This window comes from Rattus norvegicus, chromosome 1 (assembly GCF_021556685.1).
Source record: "Rattus norvegicus strain SHRSP/BbbUtx chromosome 1, alternate assembly SHRSP_T2T, whole genome shotgun sequence".
In the NCBI taxonomy this organism is placed as follows: domain Eukaryota; kingdom Metazoa; phylum Chordata; class Mammalia; order Rodentia; family Muridae; genus Rattus; species Rattus norvegicus.
Genome location: NC_141534.1, coordinates 155,133,507 through 155,156,009, shown reverse-complemented (window position 1 = coordinate 155,156,009; position 22,503 = coordinate 155,133,507).

The window sequence follows — 22,503 nt, the reverse complement described above, 5'->3', positions numbered from 1 at the left end:
AGACACAAAATGATTTTTAGTTCAATTTTATTCAAATTGCCATTTAATTCATTCAAATATTATCATTTCCTCCCCAGCATCTAGACCTAGAGGTTTCTCAAATAGAATGTTCAAATGCTTTGACTGTAGAAAATTTGAATTTTATACAGTATGCCTTGCATTTGGTGATAGCTGCCATTTGTTAATATTTAGGATGAATAACTAGAAAGATTCATAGTTCCCGAGTATTCTTTTTTTTCCCTGATCCTTGATATCCAAAATATTCAGGCATTTAGTGACATATACCACAGATTTTCAATAAATTAATTTAGGCAGAAATTAACTAGAGTTGATTATTGGGCTCCTCTTGTCCACTATAAATGGTTATATTCAAGGCTTTATTTATTACAATAAAACAAGTTCAACAAACAAACAAAATTATCCCATTTCTGGAGTGCATTGTTTTGTTCTCTTCCACTGGTGTAGGATGGAGAGTTTTAATAGGTCGAGTAGAGATAGTAGAGGGAGGAGGATCCTGTGAAGTCCAAGATGTGTGGAGAGTCCGTAGAAATCCATTACGCAGCTGAGTGAACTAAGGAATAAACGAGTAAAATACATCTTCATTCGTGGTGAGTTAATAAAAGACTGGAATATACAGTCTTTCTGAGAATACATTTTTATACATGGTTTGATAGAATGACTTCAGGCAGTCAGAGAACTGCCTTTGCTCGGGTGTCAAAAGCAGACAGACAGACAGACAGACACACACACACAAACACACACACACACACACACACAGAGAGAGAGAGAGAGAGAGAGAGAGAGAGAGAGAGAGAGAGAGAATAGGTTAGTGTGGAGGAATGTAACTTGTGAAGACACTTGCAAAGATATGTGGAACTGATTCATGAACTTCCTGTTTTAATTTCTCCAAACCATGAAAAGTCTAGGACAGGACTCTTTCTGTTGAAGCATCACCCCTGAAGTATTAACTAACTTGATTAAGAAAACATTTTTGACTTCTACCAGAGAGACTAAGGGGAAGCTACTACAATGTTTTGGCAAAAGGTCACAAGAAATTACATCATATTCCTATTGAAAGTAAGGAAATGATATTTAATGATTCTGCAACTCCTGGAGCTCCGTCTACATCTCCTGCACAACATTTTATTCACTGAAGCCATGAAATGCCACCAGGCACACCTGCTTAACTTGAGCATCACTCAAGAATAGAACTCAAGCCAAGTAAAATGTAATTTTCTCAGTATGAGACTTTAGCTAGAAAGAAGTGAGCACAGCAGTTCCTAATTACTAGACTGGAGACTTTTAACCAAGGTGGTGAGATCAATTTCAAATAACAACAACAAAACAGGATGTATCCTGTGGCAGACATCATTCCAAAGTCATTCTGGCCCAGGGAAAGTCTGTAAAATCCAAACTCGTTGCACACAGTAAGTTGTAGCAAGTTCATACAAATGAAATGATAGCTTACCGTGTAAATGAGCTTACATATACAATGTTTTGAACATTCTCTTTTAGGGGATGGGAAGAATGTTATTACTGGCTTCAACTAGTACACAACTGATCATGTGATTCTATTACTAGAGACACTTTTTAATTACAAATTCCCAGATCAACAGTATAACTATGATATTGGGACATTACAGTTTTCGAGAAAAGAAGTCAAAACTATGATATTATATTGTTATCTTGGAATTTGATGCTATATAATCACATTATACTGTTATATTATAATTAAAACTATTAAAATAGAAAAGTTTGATAGTAGTCATTTTTTTCTCATCATAACTGAAGATTAGTCCTAAAACAAGATCATGCTCACTCAGTGACATGATTGTGTTTTCTTGGTTGTGAAGGAAGGGGATGTAATATTATGTCATGGAGGATTGGTATTTTCCTGTCTATACTCTAGGAAGGAAGGAGGAAATGTGATGATTTCACTATGTGAAAGAAAAAAATACACAATGGTCATTAAGCACAGGAAGATGGCCTTCTAATGATGCTCAAAAACCTTAGGATCTGGCACTCATTTTTGCTTCTTCTTGTTTCTGCCCAGCAGACTGGTGGTTACCTAGCTGTTTTCTTCCTATATCTATATATTTTTTTTGCTCAACATGTTCTTTTCTTCCTATACTCGTTGGCTTCTTAGAATTGACTTCTAGTTTGCTGACCAACGGCCAGGAAGTACAGCATCCTCATGCAGCTGTCATCATAGCAAATATCTTGTTGTGTGTGTTATGGGATTGTCCGACAAGCTACCATCCCATAAGAACAGATACTCTTTGTCAGTTTTGTAATATAGTTGGCTTATGTCAGTGCCCAAACTTTAGGGAATGTTTGCTAAATATAAAAACAATGACATTAGGCTATTTAGATTTGAATAATTTTCAAATATCATAAATTGTCACAGGAGTCTCAAAACTATAAATTTGATTTTTTAAAAACTTTTCTGGAATCACTTCACAGGTTATTTATATTTGTGAAAAATTTGATGTATGTCGTGATCAAAGATAAATGTAACTTTGTTTTCCTCCACAAGGTCCTCATAATTTAATAAGACATACATTAGAGTTAATACTGGAAAAGTATATATGCACAGAAATACACAGCAAAGGGTCTAGAGAGATGGTTCAGCGGTTGAAAGCATGTGTTGTTCTTGCAAAGCATCCAGTATCCGCAAGGTGGCTCACAAATGCCAGTCACTCCAGTTCCAGGGGATCCAATGCCCTTTTCTGACTGTCATATGGATGAGGTATACATATGGTGTATATTCATTTATGCAGGAAAAACAGTAATATGCATAAAATAAATGTACAAAAATTGAAATACACAGCAAAATCAACTGCAGAATAATTTTTAATATATTAAACTGTGTAAAACGTTGTCATAGGGTCAAGTGAGTTCTCATAGCACATAGTTAAGTGAAAGTAAAATTAATTTTTATACTAATTATTATTGGAGATTAGAATTTGGAGTTTTCTGAGTTAGGCTTAAATTCACCTCTGGGAGTCATATTCTATTATGGGCTTGAAAGAAACTCCAAATGGTTTCTTTGAATAATGGAAAATGAAATCCTTGGTCCTACATAAGGTTTTCTTTGCTTTTCCCAATTAAGGTGGAACCCTTGACAGACCAGCCAAGAAATTATCTCATGGGCCATTTTCTCAAAAGAAGGAAAAATTTTAATAATGTAGAGTTAACTGTGATTGGTAGATGGGATGTTTGGAGTACAAGTCAGTGTTTATAAGTATTGCCCTATGAAAAAGTAGTCACATCAGAGTAGGAAAATGAATGGCACAAATAACACCATTGACTTTCAAACCTTTATATCATTTCTACTTAAATGCCTGTGCTAAGCAAAGTCATGTTCTAGGGCTCTGACCTGGATGGCCGGAGATAGATCTGTCTGTACCAGTTGACAGCACAGCTTGGGCCACAAGTTACAAATGATGGTATGTAGAGGTAGAAACTTTGAGAGCATTAATTGTGTTTCAAGTACTAGGCATGGTAATATTTGTAGGATTCTGGGCACTGTTCTTGGACCTGGAGACATCACATAGATTAAGCATGAGAAGCTGGACTGAATAGTACAGAAAACATTTTGAAGTTTTTACTAAAAGTCAAAGAACAAAAACAAACACAAAAACAAACAAACAAAACAATGCAAAACCACCAAACAAACAAAAACTAGAGGACTGTGGTTAAATGAGCAATTTTATAATTTTTAATCTCAGTAATACTCATGACTTTCCAATGAGGCAAGCATTATCACCATAATTCATAAACTTTTTTTAACATGATCTGATGTTAAGACATCCAAATTCTAGAATTTCATGGATCTATGAAAAACACTCCAAATAAATTTGGGTATATTACTTTTATTTTATTTTATTTTATTTTTTTATTAACTTGAGTATTTCTTATATACATTTCGAGTGTTATTCCCTTTCCCGGTATCCGGGCAAACATCCCCCTACCCCCTCCTCTTCCTTATGGGTGTTCCCCTCCCAACATTCCCCCCATTGCAGCCCTCCCCCCACCAGTCTAGTTCACTGGGGGTTCAGTCTTAGCAGGACCCAGGGCTTCCCCTTCCACTGGTGCACTTACTAGGATATTCATTGCTACCTATGGGGTCAGAGTCCAGGGTCAGTCCATGTATAGTCTTTAGGTAGTGGCTTAGTCCCTGGAAGCTCTGGTTGCTTGGCATTGTTGTACATATGGGGTCTCGAGCCCCTTCAAGCTCTTCCAGTTCTTTCTCTGATTCCTTCAAGGGGGGTCCTATTCTCAGTTCAGTGGTTTGCTGCTGGCATTCGCCTCTGTATTTGCTGTATTCTGGCTGTGTCTCTCAGGAACGATCTACATCCGGCTCCTGTCGGTCTGCACTTCTTTGCTTCATCCATCTTGTCTAATTGGGTGGCTGTATATGTATGGGCCACATGTGGGGCAGGCTCTGAATGGGTGTTCCTTCAGTCTCTGTTTTAATCTTTGCCTCTCTCTTCCCTGCCAAGGGTATTCTTGTTCCCCTTTTAAAGAAGGAGTGAAGCATTCACATTTTGATCATCCGTCTTGAGTTTCATTTGTTCTAGGCATCTTGGGTAATTCAAGCATTTGGGCTAATAGCAACTTATCAATCAGTGCATACCATGTATGTCTTTCTGTGATTGGGTTAGCTCACTCAGGATGATGTTTTCCAGTTCCAACCATTTGCCTACGAATTTCATAGTCATTGTTTTTGATAGCTGAGTAATATTCCATTGTGTAGATGTACCACATTTTCTGTATCCATTCCTCTGTTGAAGGGCATCTGGGTTCTTTCCAGCTTCTGGCTATTATAAATGCGGCTGCAATGAACATAGTGGAGCACGTGTCTTTTTTATATGTTGGGGCATCTTTTGGGTATATGCTCAAGAGAGGTATAGCTGGATCCTCAGACAGTTCAATGTCCAATTTTCTGAGGATCCTCCAGACTGATTTCCAGAATGGTTGTACCAGTATGCAATCCCACCAACAATGGAGGAGTGTTCCTCTTTCTCCACATCCTCAACAGCATCTGTTGTCCCCTGAGTTTTTGATCTTAGCCATTCTCACTGGTGTGAGGTGAAATCTCAGGGTTGTTTTGATTTGCATTTCCCTTATGACTAAAGATGTTGAACATTTCTTTAGGTGTTTCTCAGCCATTCAGCATTCCTCAGCTGTGAATTCTCTGTTTAGCTCTGAACCCCATTTTTTAATAGGGTTATTTACCTCCCTGCAGTCTAACTTCTTGAGTTCTTTGTATATTTTGGATATAAGGCCTCTATCTGATGTAGGATTGGTAAAGATCTTTTCCCAATCTGTTGGTTGCCGTTTTGTCCTAACCACAGTGTCCTTTGCCTTACAGAAGCTTTGCAGTTTTATGAGATCCCATTTGTCAATTCTTGATCTTAGAGCATAAGCCATTGGTGTTTTGTTTAGGAAATTTTTTCCAGTGCCCATGTGTTCCAGATGCTTCCCTAGTTTTTCTTCTATTAGTTTGAGTGTGTCTGGTTTGATGTGGAGGTCCTTGATCCACTTGGACTTAAGCTTTGTACAGGGTGATAAGCATGGATCGATCTGCATTCTTCTACATGTTGACCTCCAGTTGAACCAGCACCATTTGCTGAAAATGCTATCTTTTTTCCATTGGATGGTTTTGGCTCCTTTGTCAAAAATCAAGTGACCATAGGTGTGTGGGTTCATTTCTGGGTCTTCAATTCTATTCCATTGGTCTATCTGCCTGTCTCTGTACCAATACCATGCAGTTTTTATCACTATTGCTCTGTAATACTGCTTGAGTTCAGGGATAGTGATTCCCCCTGAAGTCCTTTTATTGTTGAGGATAGCTTTAGCTATCCTGGGTTTTTTGTTATTCCAGATGAATTTGCAAATTGTTCTGTCTAACTCTTTGAAGAATTGGATTGGTATTTTGATGGGGATTGCATTGAATCTGTAGATTGCTTTTGGTAAAATGGCCATTTTTACTATATTAATCCTGCCAATCCATGAGCATGGGAGATCTTTCCTTCTTCTGAGGTCTTCTTCAATTTCTTTCTTCAGATTCTTGAAGTTCTTATTGTACAGATCTTTTACTTGCTTTGTTAAAGTCACACCGAGGTACTTTATATTATTTGGGTCTATTATGAAGGGTGTCATTTCCCTAATTTCTTTCTCGGCTTGTTTCTCTTTTGTATAGAGGAAGGCAACTGATTTATTTGAGTTAATTTTGTACACAGCCATTTTGCTGAAGTTGTTTATCAGCTTTAGTAGTTCTCTGGTGGAACTTTTGGGATCACTTAAATATACTATCATATCATCTGCAAATAGTGATATTTTGACTTCTTCTTTTCCGATCTGTATCCCCTTGACCTCCTTTTGTTGTCTGATTCCTCTGGCTAGAACTTCAAGAACTATATTGAATAAGTAGGGAGAGAGTGGGCAGCCTTGTCTAGTCCCTGATTTTAGTGGGATTGCTTCAAGTTTCTCTCCATTTAGTTTAATGTTAGCAACTGGTTTGCTGTATATGGCTTTTACTAAGTTCAGGTATGGGCCTTGAATTCCTATTCTTTCCAGGACTTTTATCATGAAGGGGTGTTGAATTTTCTCAAATGCTTTCTCAGCGTCTAATGAAATGATCATGTGGTTTTGTTCTTCAGTTTGTTTATATAATCAATCACGTTGATGGTTTTCCGTATATTAAACCATCCCAGCATGCCTGGGATGAAGCCTACTTGGTCATGGTAGAGGATTGTTCTGATGTGCTCTTGGATTCGGGTTGCCAGAATTTTGTTGAGTATTTTTGCGTCGATATTCATAAGGGAATTTGGTCTGAAGTTCTCTTTCTTTGTTGGGTCTTTGTGTGGTTTAGGTATAAGAGTAATTGTGGCTTCGTAGAAGGTATTCGGTAGTGATCCATCTGTTCCAATTTTGTGGAATAGTTTGGATAGTATTGGTATGAGGTCTTCTATGAAGGTTTGATAGAATTCTGCACTAAACCCGTCTGGACCTGGGCTCTTTTTGGTTGGGAGACCTTTAATGACTGCTTCTATTTCCTTAGGATTTATGGGGTTGTTTAACTGGTTTATCTGTTCCTGATTTAACTTTTGTACCTGGTATCTGTCTAGGAAATTGTCCATTTCCTGCAGATTTTCAAGTTTTGTTGAATATAGGTTTTTATAGTAAGATCTGATGATTTTTTGAATTTCCTCTGAATCTGTAGTTATGTCTCCCTTTTCATTTCTGATTTTGTTAATTTGGACGCACTCTCTGTGTCCTCCCGTTAGTCTGGCTAAGGGTTTATCTATCTTGTTGATTTTCTCAAAGAACCAACTTTTGGTTCTGTTGATTCTTTCTATGGTCCTTTTTGTTTCTACTTGGTTGATTTCATCTCTGAGTTTGATTATTTCCTGCCTTCTACTCCTCCTGTTTGTATTTGCTTCTTTTTGTTCTAGAGCTTTTAGGTGTGCTGTCAAGCTGCTGACATATGCTCTTTCCTGTTTCTTTCTGTAGGCACTCAGCGCTATGAGTTTTCCTCTTAGCACAGCTTTCATTGTGTCCCATAAGTTTGGGTATGTTGTACCTTCATTTTCATTAAATTCTAAAAAGTTTTTAATTTCTTTCTTTATTTCTTCCTTGACCAGGTTATCATTGAGTAGAGCATTGTTCAATTTCCACGTATATGTGGGCATTCTTCCTTGATTTTTATTGAAGACCAGTTTTAGGCCGTGGTGGTCCGATAGCACGCATGGGATTATTTCTATCTTTCTGTACCTGTTGAGGCCCGTTTTTTGACCAATTATATGGTCAATTTTGGAGAAAGTACCATGAGGAGCTGAGAAGAAGGTATATCCTTTTGCTTTAGGATAGAATGTTCTATAAATATCCGTTAAGTCCATTTGGCTCATGACTTCTGTTTGTCTACATCTCTGTTTAATTTCTGTTTCAATGATCTGTCCATTGATGAGAGTGGGGTGTTGAAATCTCCCACTATTATTGTGTGAGGTGCATTGTATGTTTTGAGCTTTAGTAAGGTTTCTTTTACATATGTAGGTGCCCTTGTATTTGGGGCATAGATACTTAGGATTGAGAGTTCATCTTGGTGGATTTTTCCTTTGATGAATATGAAGTGTCCTTCCTTATCTTTTTTGATGACTTTTAGTTGAAAATTGATTTTATTTGATATTAAAATGGCTACTCCAGCTTGCTTCTTCTAACTATTTGCTTGGAAAGTTGTTTTCCAGCCTTTCACTCTGAGGTAATGTCTGTCTTTGTCTCTGAGGTGTGTTTCCTGTAGGCAACAGAATGCAGGGTCCTCATTGCATATCCAGTTTGTTAATCTATGTCTTTTTATTGGGGAGTTGAGGCCATTGATGTTGAGAGATATTAAGGAATAGTGATTATTGCTTCCCGTTATATTCATATTTGATGTGAGCTTATGTTTGTGTGCTTTCATTCTCTTTGTTTTTTTGCCAAGACGATTAGTTTCTTGCTTCTTCTAGGGTATAGCTTGCCTCCTTATGTTGGGCTTTACCATTTATTATCCTTTGTAGTGCTGGATTTGTAGAAAGATATTGTGTAAATTTGGTTTTGTCATGGAATATCTTGGTTTCTCCATCTAAGTTAATTGAGAGTTTTGCAGGATACAGTAACCTGGGCTGGCATTTGTGTTCTCTTAGGGTCTGTATGACATCAGTCCAGGATCTTCTGGCCTTCATAGTTTCTGGCGAGAAGTACGGTGGGATTCTGATAGGTCTGCCTTCATATGTTACTTGACCTTTTTCCCTTACTGCTTTTAATATTCTTTCTTTATTTTGTGCGTTTGGTGTTTTGACTATTATGTGACGGGAGGTGTTTCTTTTCTGGTCCAATCTATTTGGAGTTCTGTAGGCTTCTTGTATGACTATGGGTATCGCTTTTTTTAGGTTAGGGAAGTTTTCTTCTATGATTTTGTTGAAGATATTTACTGGTCCTTTGAGCTGGGAGTCTTCACTCTCTTCTATACCTATTATCCTTAGGTTTGATCTCATTGAGTCCTGGATTTCCTGTATGTTTTGGACCAGTAGCTTTTTCCGCTTTACATTATCTTTGACAGTTAAGTCAATGATTTCTATGGAATCTTCTGCTCCTGAGATTCTCTCTTCCATCTCTTGTATTCTGTTGGTGAAGCTTGTATCTACAGCTCCTTGTCTCTTCTTTTGGTTTTCTATATCCAGGGTTGTTTCCATGTGTTCTTTCTTGATTGCTTCTATTTCCATTTTTAATTCCTTCAACTGTTTGATTGTGTTTTCCTGGAATTCTTTCAGGGATTTTTGTGTCTCCTCTCTATGGGCTTCTACTTTTTTATTTATGTTTTCCTGGAATTCTTTCAGGCATTTTTGCGATTCCTCTCTGTAGGCTTCTACTTGTTTATTAACTTTTTCCTGTGTTTCTCTAAGGGAGTTCTTCACGTCTTTCTTGAAATCCTCCAGCATCATGATCATATATGATTTTGAAACTAGATCTTGCTTTTCTGGTGTGTTTGGACATTCCATGTTTGTTTTGGTGGGAGAATTGGAGCTCAGATGATGCCATGTAGTCTTGGTTTCTGTTGCTTGGGTTCCTGCGCTTGCCTCTCACCATCAGATTATCTCTAGTGTTACTTTGTTCTGCTATTTCTGACAGTGGCTAGACTGTCCCTATAAGCCTGTGTGTCAGGAGTGCTGTAGACCTGTTTTACTGTTTTCTTTCAGCCAGTTATGGGGACAGAGTGTTCTGCTTTCGTGCGTGTAGTTTTTCCTCTGTACAGGTCTTCAGCTGTTCCTGTGGGCATGTGTCTTGAGTTCACCAGGCAGGTCACTTGCAGCATACAAGTTGGTCTTACCTGTGGTCCCAAGGCTCAAGTTCGCTCACAGGGTGCTGCCCACGGCCTCTTTGCGGCGGCAGCAACCAGGAAGACCTGTGCCGCCCCTTCTGGGAGCTTCAGTGCACCAGGGATCCAGAGGCTTGTCTGCCTCTCTGAAGGTTTAGCTCTCCCTCCCACGGGATTTGGGTGCAGAGAACTGTTTATCCGGTCTGTTTCCTTCAGGTTCCGGTGGTGTCTCAGGCAGGGGTCCTGCCGCTCCTGGGCCCTCCCCCACGGGAGCCCAGAGGCCTTATACAGTTTCCTCGTGGGCCAGGGATGTGGGCAGGGGTGGGCAGTGTTGGTGGTCTCTTCTGCTCTGCAGCCTCAGGAGTGCCCACCTGACCAGGCGGTGAGGTCTCTTTCCCACGTGGTCTGGGAGCAGAGAGCTGCTGCGGGCCGGGATCCGTGGGTGTGGGACTTCCGGTAAACACAGGAGGTGCCCGGTCCTAGAGGAATTCTGCCTCTGTGTGTCCCGATTTCACCAGGCAGCTTTCTTGCAGCAGACAAGTTGGTCTTACCTGTTGTCCCGAGGCTCAAGTTTGCTCGAGGGGTGCTGCCCACGGGCTCTCTGCGGCGGCAGCAACCAGGAAGATGGGTATATTACTTTTATTAGTAGTAAATATATACTGGATTTTAAAAATACAGTTCTAAGATTTAGTTAAATAATTTTTTTCTCTCAATTTCTGAAAAAAATAATGGTGATTTTTGAAAATCTAACTTTTATTCACCAGATATAGTGTTTTTAGAGACAGATTGCTGAATAAGCACAACCTTTTTAGATCAGTTTGACCTCTGGGTGCTTCAACTCATTTGTTCTGGCTCAAACTCCTCTCCAAGCTGACTGATTCAATCTGGTTCAATTCAGCTTCTCATTGAATTGCTCTCCTGGCCTGAAACTAACTCTGGCAATTTGTTCTACTCTTCTGACTCCTTTTAATCTCTAGCTTCAAATGCTTCTGCTGACCTACATCACTGAACTTCATGAACTCATGAACAAACTCAACAGTACTGAACTCCGCTGCACTGAACTCAACTGACTGAATAAAACTGACCCCACTGAACTGCTCCGCACTCAACTGAACTCAATGGAACTGACTAACAAACGACCAACCCCTCTCTTCCTCTGCTACACTTAAGATGTTTCTCTTTCCTGCTCTTCTTGTGAGAGTTGTGTTTATCCCACCTCTGACTCATTCTGTCAAATCTTTCTCTGATTCACCACTTTGCCTGACTTTCAATGAGGCATTATTTTCAAACATAGCTATTTCATTCTACAAACTAACCATTAAGGATTAATGATGTGTACAGAGGACCTGTCTCTATTCTAGGCAGAGCAACCATGTTGCTGGATTAAAATTCTCTACAAAATGTGATTTATAATTATTATCATTTGAGTGAAAAAGGCTACTTATTGATATGTATGGTGATTCATGTTTGTAAGACTGAGGAGACAGCGACAGGAGGGTTGTAATTCAAAACCAATGTTGGATATATAGCAAGACAGACAGAGAGGCACACACACACACACACACACACACACACACACACACACACACCACTTATTTCAAATATAGTTTTTGTACATTTAAAATGTGTATATTTTACTGACCAGCTAATTTTTTGAGAATGACTTATCAGTGTATATCAGGAGACTTTTCAGAAAGTGCCTATAGTGTCTTGCCAATAGTAAAGCCAGAAAGCAATCTTAATGATTCTCTACTAAAAAAGGAACTAACACAAGTTTGACACTCTTATGTAGTGAAATAAAATAGCAGTCAGATCAGTGAAAAACGGTTGCATTAAAAAATATGAATCTTAATGAGGGTTCACTTAAAAAGGTTACATGAAGCTGAAGTTTCAGTAGACCATGGATTATAAACTACAAAAGCTGCATGCATAGAATGGGGCCATTATCCAAAGCAGGCCATGTGCTATAATGATAAAGCCATAGGAAAGTTTGCTTAGAACCACTGGAGCTTAGGTACTAATTCTTTTGAATACTGAACATAGTAAAAATATGGTATGTTTTTACTCTTATTTCCATTCAAGCGGTTCCTTGTTTTTAATCTCATTCATCCCTTTAAAAATGAGGTTTCCTTTGTACTATTGTATAGTGAAAATATGTATCTTGTGTTTCAGCTTTAGGGATTTCTCATCTAAAAATTATTTTTGAGTCATAGAAGAAAGACTAGAGTAATGAAAAGAACCTTGAAGAAGTTAATAAAAGAATCATAAATATTATAAGGAGTAGACACCTACTATATAACAAAGGTTTCAAAACCACACACAAACTAAGCAGCTTCTTCAACATATGATGCTAAGAAAACTCTGTATCCACATTTTAAAAAATGGGATTGGATCCCTACCTGTTGTTCAGTACAAAAATTTTAATATTGATGAAAGACCTTAGGGTAACATTTGATATTGTCAGAGAAAAACATATGTAGGGTATTTCATGATATAGGCATCAATAAGAACTTCCTGAAACGATCCTAGTGATATAGGAATTAACAAAATGGGACTGATAGTTAAAAGCTTCCACTCAGAAATAGTAAAGAAAGAGCCTACACAATAACAAAAGTTAACAACAACAACAGCAATAACAAAAACAACAACAAAAATTCTTGCCAAAGTGTTCCATGCATGGAATTACTATGTAGGCTATATAAAGAACTCCAAAAATTATTCATCAGAAAACAAATTGTTTAAGTGATAAATAATTGAACAAGTTTGGTCAATAGGTCTCAAAGTAAGAAATACAATTCTGAGCAATAGATATTTGAAAAAAATTCTATGCCACTGAGTCAGAGAAATATAAGTTAATACAACTCTCAGATTCCATCTCACTCCACTCTGAATGGGCATTATTGAGAAAATAAATAAAAGACAGGTGAGAATGCAGAGAAAGATGAGCCCTTGTGTAGTATTGGTTGGAATATAAACTATTTCATCTACTATAGAATTCAGTATGAAGTTTTCTATAATCACGAAAGCAGAACTACTACACCACCCACAGTACCATCCCTGGATTTATATCTGAAGTACTCTAAATTAGTATATCCTGGCATTATCTGTAAACCCGTGCTTATTGCTGCACTAGTCATCATAGAAAAGGAAATTATGGCAATACACATAATGGAATTTTATTCAGCTAAAAGAAACAGTGCAATTATGACATTTGTAAGAAAATAATATCATTATTATGTCAAGTAAAATAATCCAAAGACAAATACTGTCTTTAGCAAGTAGACATTAGATTCAAATTGAAATTAAGATGTATTCATATGCACTTATATCTAGTACATAAAAGTGGAAAGGACACCATAAGAAGGAAGAAGAGACATGAAGGGCTGGAAAAAGTGTATGAGAAATGATAGTGGAACATGAGACATGTAATTAAAGGACTGTTCCTAAACAGAAACCAGGAAGAGGGAGGGTCAAATAGATCATAGTATAGTGATGTATATTATGAAAAAGTATATGTGAAACCAATGAAACATTCATTTTATGTTTAAAATCAATTTAAAAGGAGAAAGTAGAGATGAAAGCCACAGTGAAATTTTATCAAAAACTCTATTATAGGAAAAATAAAATATGGTAAACACTAAGCAATATATGGAGAGAAAGGAACTTTCTCACATTATTAGTGAGAGTGTAAATCGATACAGCCCCTGAGAAAAGATAGGAAGGGCATTTCTTCAATAAATATGTAAACCAAACTATAGAATCTTGCAGTTGGACTGAATTTATTTTGTTATGAGAAGGCCTTGAGACTACTGGGGCCAGAAACTGAATGCTGTGAACTGAGTGTATGAAATGGCTTCCATAATCTTGTGCTTAAACACTTAGTTGCCAGAGCATGTCACTGCTTTGTGAGCTGTTAGAAGTTCTATGGTGTGGGAAGTGGCTGGCCACAATTGGTCATTGTGGGCTGGGCCTTTAAACTTATCTTCTGATCTGGCTTTGTACTCCTGCTCAATGTTTCCTAGTATGAGAATCTACATGTGATGATTTGAATGAGAATGTCCCCATAGCTTCTTGTGTGTAGAGTTTTCATCCCCAATCAGGGAACTGTTGAGGAAGAATTAGGCAGTGTGGTCTTACTGATGATGTGTCACTGGATGAGCTTTGTGGTTTCAAAGCCTCGTACCATTCCCAGGTATCTCTCTCTGCCCCCTACTTGTGATTTGAAATGTGAGCTTGAGCTGATCCTGTTACCATGCCTGCACTCCCCTTTGGTGAAATGTGTTCACCTTCTGGAATTAAACATCTTTTGAGTTGCCCCTGCCATGTTCTATTATCACAGAAATAAAAAAGTAACAATGGCTCTGCACTACAGTCTCCTGCAGATATGGATCTCTTTGAGGTACCTTCCACACCATGATGGACTTTGAACTGTGAGATCAAGTAAACTTTCTTCCCACATTTCTATGCTTTGCCTTGTCACTGTGAGAAGGAAAATAGCATATACAGGAACCAATGAGAGGTATCAGAAAGGAAAGAGATATGGGAAAGCTGAAGACATAACTATCTGTGAAAATTGCTACTACTCTATGTTTTGTCAATTTAGCTCTATGTTATTAGCACTGGCTTGTCTATTTGATTGTGTTTTGTCAACCTGAAACAGCCAAGGGTTATCTAGAAAGAAGGAACCTTAATTGAGAAAAGTTCTCTATGAGGTCAGCCTGTGGGCAAGTCCATAACACATTTTCTTGATTCATAATTGATGTGGGAATGTCCAGCCCACTGTGGGCGATGCCACACTTAGACAAATGGTACTTGGGTGTATAAGATCACAGGTTGAATAATCCACAGGAGCAAAGTACTATGCATTGTCCCTCCATGTCCCCTGCTTCAACATTTGTCTCATTTTCTGCTCTGAGTTCCTGTCATCATTTCAACCCATGAGATACCACAACTGTTATCTGAAAAAACGATTTCCTATACAAGTTGCATTTGGTCATAGTATTTATCACAGCTATAGAAAGCAAACTAAGAAAATATTGAAAGATGCAGTTTGATGTACTGTAGCTGAAATGTATGGGGAGATCTGAAGAACTTCTGTCTAGTTTACAAAAATTGCTCTAATGATTAACATGTGTAACTGCCTGGTCATTGACTAATCTCATCACATCATTATCCTCCATAACCTTTTCACTTTACTTATATGCTGTATTGAGACCTGCTCTTGATTGTCTACACACTCTCAATGACCAATCTCTCTTGCAGACTCCTATGCCAGACTTAGTTCTCACTTACTGTGTTGAATTGTTTCCACTTTTCTACTCTACTGTCTTGAAGGCTGTTTCTTATATATAATTTATACAATCTTTTCAATTCTTCAGGATTCAATGCAGACATACTATCTGCAGAAAAGAATCCTTGATCAGCTGGATAAGTAAGTGTTTCCTTTGTGCACCTTTATCATGAGGTTTATGCTAATTTCTAATTGACATTTGATTCCTCACTTCACTCTGAGATGCTTTGATGGTGAGATATTTTTAACTTAGTTTTATGAGATTCAAATAGCATATAGAAATGACCAAATTAATTTCTTGTACATGATAGTCTTTATACCTTCATCACCTAACTACAACCTGCTATGTATTATGTTAAATAAGAAATTAATGGTACCATAAGCAAAAGCAATATACAGCAAATAAGAATGTCTATTTTTGCTGGAAAAAAAAGGTGACCCAGTGCCTAACTTAGCAAATCAGTTTACAAAGGGTCTAGCTCTATCAGGGAAACTACAGGGGCGGGTCAAACATTGTGCCACATTCCCTCTAGCTCTTCCTCAAACACACAGTTTTCAGGACATCTAAAGGTGAGTTATGAGCCTATAACCCTAGCACTTGGTGTGAAAAGACAATAGAGATCACAAGTTCAAGTTCAACATGCCCCAGGAATTAGATCAGTATGGGAGCACTTGTCTAGCATACACAATGCCCTGTATTCAATATGTACTAATGAAAATAAGTGAGTCCTGGTGTTTAGTTCTAATACTTCTAATCTATACTGACACATACTTTAAGATATGTTCTCAGACACGAATTCAGGCATATCCATTGCACTCAGTTTTTAGAGCACAAGCCAGCTTGTCAAAAATTTCACTTGATATGGACTCTCACAGGTATAGAGATTCTTCATAAGATCAGGGGTGTGTTTTGGACAGATAGCAATTTTATACCTTTAGAGTTTCCTCTCAGGAATAGTGGCAATGGTGTCTTTAAAATACCAACAAATCATCTCTAGCTATTTCTTGAAATTATACAATAAAGCCATCTGTATTACACTGGGAAAATATCATGTGGCATAATTCATTCATTGGATATGATGACTATATAGAGTGTAGGAATTTAGTATTAGAAGAGTTCTCAGGAGGCCTTGATGAAAATTCCCAGGCTCCTTTATGCGTCTGTGCTTAAACTTTCCTGAAACATAATTACTCCATGTTTTAGATTATCTAGTCATAATTTAAATGCTTGCTATAAATGAACTTGAAAGATTGGACTTGTAACTTAATCTCCCCTGGCTTTGGTGTTCTAATCTTTTTTTTTTTTTTTTGGTTTTTTTCGGAGCTGGGGACCGAACCCAGGGCCTTGCGCTTCCTAGGCAAGCACTCTACCGCTGAGCTAAATCCCCAGCCCCGTGTTCTAATCTTTAAAAGCAAGAAAATGAATGCTACCTATGTTTTCAACCTCTACCACTGTGATAATAAAGTCTTAAATAGTCTGTAAAAGGTACACAGGGAAATGAAATTAAAAGTTGCTTACAGGATACACACTGATTTCTCCCACATAATATGTCAAGTAATTTCTTGTAAAATATATTTTATATACATATATTAAATACATAATTATATTATTGTTTCTGATTTTTATAAGAAATGAATGTTTGAAATTAAAAAGTTGGATTACTAGAATGGATCATTGAGAAATGAGCCAGTGAACAGAGTACAAGATATTTTTGTTGTTGTTGTCGTTAGAAGAAAGGAAGATTATACCTAATACCACAGTTGTCTATAAAACTAGATACATCCCTGAATTGTCTAGCATTTGTGTTGGGTCTAAATGAAATGTTCTCAGTGTGCATCTCAGAGTAAGTTGATCCCAAGACAAAAGTTTGCACCCACAGAGACTTAACCGCCAAACAAACGGCATGCAATGGACAAATCTCGACCCTCTGCAAACGTGTAACAGTTGTGCAGTCTGGGCTTCATTTGGAACTCCTAACAGCAGGAGCTGGAACTGTCTCTGATTCTGTTGCCTGCCTTTGGATCTCTTTCTTACTGGGCTGCCTTGTCTAGCTTCACTAAAAGGTGTTCCTAGTAATACTTTAACTTGATATGTCAAGGTGGTTAATATCCACGGAGTCCTCCCAATTTCTGAGGAGAAAGGAAAGACTAGAAGATGACGGGGAGGAGAGGTGAGATGGTGGAAATTGGGAGCAAAGAAGGGCGGAGAAGCTGAGATCTGAATGTAAAATTAATTAGCTAATTTTAAAAAGAGTGTTACAGATTAGTGTACGTCTAGCACTAACCAGAAGAGTGGGAGAGGTAGTCATAGGCAGAAGAAGAACAGAAAAGTGGCCCAGAATTTTATTACTGGATTCTTGATTGATTCAAATGACTATCCAAAAAGAATGTGATATGTCTCCGACCAATTTCCTTCTGTTACAGTGTTGTTAAATATGAATTGATAACTGCTTCATATTTTGAGTCTCTCTATATATGCAGGCATTTGATGATGCTCTTAGAGGACCTCCTTTCTTGGCTTCCAACAGGAACAGCATGCAAGCACGAGTTAAGATAATTGAACCTGAAGATTTCCTTTGTAATCGTGAAGCTTGTTGGAAGCAGCATCCAATTAGCTGATGCAAACATAGGTGAAATAAAAATTGCATCTGAGGTAATTCCTAACAGTGCTCGGATGATTGCTGTATTTCACCTTTTGGAGTACTCTTGCCCATTTGTGCTCTTGTTTAAGCCCAATCAATTTTGGAGTCTCCTTGTTGGCAGCCATAATCACAGCAAAAACTGCATAAGAGGATTAGAAGAAATAAAACATTCCAAGAGCCCCATGGTTATGCCTATCACTGGGTATATTCTGTTACTTCCTCTATCACCATTCTAAAAACAGATATTCCCTTATGCTGAGCACTTTAATTGGTCTTGGTAATTTGTCTAGAGGGGTGACCCAGATCTATATTCCCAAATGATCTGAGCCCTTAATTATTGTGCCTCTGCAAGGGTTTTGTTGGCAACAATTGCTGATTCAACACTGGACAGAGAAACTACATTGTCACCCAAGTTAACTCCCCGGACTTCAGATAATCTTCCTTCATTGCAATTTGTGGCAACAGCTTCCAGCCATTATGGTAATCAGCATCAATTTTCCCTAATGAAACTTTCTCTGCATACTTCCTCAAAGAACAATGTGGTCAGACTGTAGTTATAGCTTCAAGTTCAGGGGTCTCCTTCTAGTATCCCTAGTAGAAGTACTTGCCAATTAATAATCATGTCTTCAGTGTATGTATGATTTGGATAACAGAAGGCTAAATTCTGTAAGTGGTTCATTAGGGATGGTAGAGATGAGAAGCAGTACCAATTTCACTTCTAGGGTTCTAGTATAATTTTTTCCTCATCCTCTAGAAATTTCACAGCATGGAGATAGATGGATTTACTGTATATGATAACAGTATAGCCTCCAGTTCTGATATGGCACATTATCTGTGGTTCACCTAGATCTTTCCACTGCTCTAGAGGCTGCCTGCCTTGGCTCTTGTATACATAAAATAAATGGATACTATAAGTATATACTAATTGTCTTACTTCCATTATTGACCACAATGGATGGTAAAATAACTAGATATATGTTATTAACTGGTATGGTTTAGGAAAGAAAATATATATTCTGAGATTTGCAGGTAGTAGATGAATTCACCTTTCAGGGTCATGCTGGGTAGTATGTGGAACATTATCTATCCAAAAGTCAGTGGATTGTGGGAAGTCTATTGTAAAAAAATATGCTACGGTTAGGGCAATTTTTTTTTTTGTGTTAAATCTTATGACATAAATTTTATAAGTCATGAAAGAAGACAAATTCATGCTAGTCCATGTACAGTTCTGGGAAGTTAGCATGCACCACTATATACCTAAATTCCATTGTATAATTTCTGTCATTCAATAAAGCCATGCAAATATGGACCATGAAAATCAGGGTCATGCAAATACAATTAATTCTGGTTAATCAAAATTCACCCCTGGTCGAAGTCTCAGGTCATAGGCTACTGAACTGAAAGCTTCAGGGTATTAAATTACAGTACTCCCAGAATGACAGTTTGGGATTCTTGGACCATGCTTATGAAAATTCCCTAACGAGGACTGGCTCTATTTTCTGATGTCTTATAAATGGCTTTCCCTCCAAAGTTTCTATGTTGCTAAGGTTAAATAACTTACTCAGTTTCAATGATGTAATAAATCTCCCACTTGACTGGATGGGCTCTTTCAGAAATTGTTCTGTACTGAAGACTTAGCAGTGGCCTCAGCTAGAGTAAGTTTGTAATTTTCTAGTGGCAGCAGTTAAATAAATCTTTTCGCTACTAATGTAGATTCAAGAACACATTTGCCAGGTGAATAGCTGCATGTCTTATTCGAGAGGCTGTAGTGAGCTCCATCAGCTCTCAGACCACAGTAGCCTCAACAGCTGAGGTTGGGCTTTCTCACTCTGCATGTACTGCCCTGCACCTTTTCCCTTCATCTTTAATTACTTCAATGTTTTTCTACACTGCCTCCATGTGAATCTTACAGTGGATGTACAATATAATAATAAATAATGATAAACTCTTAATAAGTCACATAAGTATGTGGAGCATGAGAAAAGACTGCAGAAATACCTGGGTTTATTTTTAAGATTTGTTTTAGTTATATGTACTTGTATGGGGTCATACATGCATTTAAAATGCTGGTGCACAAATCAGCATCATCACAAGCTGCCGCATGTGGATGCTGAAAACTGATCTCAGGCCCACTGCAAGAGTTGTATGCAATCTTAAGTTTTAAGCCACTTCTTCAGCTCAATATTTGGGTTTTTAATCTTCATATTGAGGTGTTATTTTAAAAAGAATTGAAGGTGCCTATGCCTGTCAGAGTGGCTCTAGAGATTAGTTTCAAAGATATTTCCCACTTGTGATTCTAAGCATCTGGCACCAACACAAAGATCACATAATGCACCTGCTTGAGAATTGAGAAATATTTGTTAATTGAAGATAGATAAGAAAGCCTTCATTTTGAAAATATTGTCAAAATTCCCAACTTAGGATATAGCTATCCTACATTAAGATATGCATTTTTTCATAGAAATTCAAAAACACTTATTGAATATTTTTTACAGACCAGAAAGATAACCCAGTTACAAAAGAATACACATGATATGCACTCATTGATAAGGGGATATTAGCGCCAAAGCTCAGAATACCCAAGATTCAATTCACAGACAATATGAAGCTCAAGGAAGATCAAAATGTGGATGCTTCAGTTCTTCTTAGAAGAGGGAACAAATTACTCATGGCAGGAAATGCAGGGAAAAAGAGTAGAGCAGAGAATGAAGGGAAGGCCATCCAGGGACTGTCCCTCCTGGGGATTCATCCCATATGCAGTCACCAAACCCAGTCACTATTGCTGATGCTAAGAAGTGCTTGCTGACAGGAGCCTGATATGGCTGACTCCTGAGAGGTCTGCCAGAGCCTTACAGATACAGATGAGGATGCTTGCAGCTAACCATTGGACTAATCATAGGGGCCTCAATGCAGGAGTTAGGGAAAGGACTGTAAAAGCTGAAGGAGTTTGCAGCCCCATAGGAAGAACAACAGTATTAACCAACCAGGCCCCACAGAATTCCCAGGAATTAAACTACCAGGGACTAAACTACCAACCAAAGAGTACACATTGAGCGACCCATGGCTCCAGTCACATATGTAACAGAGGATGGCATTGTCTGACATCAATAGGAGGAAAAGCCCTTGGTCCTTTGAAGACTCATTTCCTCAGTCTAGGGGAATGCCAGGGTGTTGAGGTGGGAATGGGTGGGTTGGAATGGAAACATCTTCATAGAAGAAAGTGTGGGGGAATGGAAGAGAAGGGAAGGGGGATAACATTTAAAATGCAAATATGTAAAATATCCAATAAAAAAGAAAAAATAATAAAAACATTTTTCTTCAAATCCAAAACAAGACAAAATGGCAAAAGAGTAGTAAAATATTTGCTGAGAAAATGACATATAAAAGCTTGTTCTAAGCAGAGAGATCATCTTGGAATATAGCCTAGAATCTGCAACTTTTCTGAAAGTATAATGTATGAACAAAATAGTACAAGGGGACAAAGAGTTGAACATAAATAGTAACCAAGATTGTGCTAATTAAAAGGAGATTTTTTCTTTTCCTTGTGGAACAAGCAGAAAATTTTTAAGTGGTAAAATCTTGATATCGTTCAGGAGACATTAAAAGAATTAAAGCAATGTAATATTTTAGTAGACAACTTGTCAATATCAAAAAATATTTACATCTTTTTATTAGTCCCCCCATTACATCTTTGAGTCTTCTTTTCAACAACTTTATCTCTATTGAAGCCACCAAACTGTGACTCTTTCCTTAAGAGTCACAGAGGTTTCAACTTAAAAAGCTTCTTCAGCTACACAGACATTGAAACTTGCTCCTCTGTTCCTTTCTTACTGCTGTTTTATTTTTAATTTTTAAAGTTTTTAAATTTATTTACATTCTAGTCGTTGCCCCTTTCTATGTCACTGCCCCCCACAGTTCCTCATCCCATTTCTCTCCTCCTTGCCTCTGAGAGGGTGCTCCCCATCCCAGGCCTTCCCCATTCCTGGGTCCTCAAGTCTCTATTAAGTTCATCCTCCCATTGAGGCCTGACCAGGCAGAACACTGCTATATTTGTACCAGGGACCTTTGATCAGTCGGAGTATGTTCCTGGTTGGTGATTCAGTCTCTGGGAGCTCCCTGAGGTCTGGGTTAGTTAAGACTGCTGACCTTCCTATGGGGTTGCCCTCCCTTTTGGTTTCTTCAATCCTTCCCCTAATTCAAACACAGGAGTCCTGATTTCAGTCCAGTGATTGGTGTAAGTATCTGCTTCTGTCTTAGCCGCTGGTAGAGCCTCCCAGGGAACATCAATGCCAGGCTCCCATCTGTAAACACATCATAGCCTCAGTAATAGTTTCAGGCCTTGGTGTCCTATCCCACCATGAGATTGATCCTGTCCTTTCCTTCACTTTCTTCTCCATTTTTGTCCCTTCAGTTCTTTTGGACAGAAACAGTTATAGGTCAGAAATTTTAACTGTGGGTTGGTAGTAACTCCCTCTGCTTGAGGCCCTGTCTATCTACTGGAGGTAGACTCTTTGAGTTCCCTTTCCCCAATTTTGGGCATTTTGGCTAAGGTCACTCCCATTGAAAAATGGGAGTCTCTCATCTCTCAAGTCTCTGGTACTTCATAAAGGGTCCCTCTACCTCCCACCTCTGGATGCTGCTTATTTGCATTCATTCTCTTGACCCTCTGAGTTTCTCCCCTGTCCCCCATACCATATTCTGTTCCTCCTTTC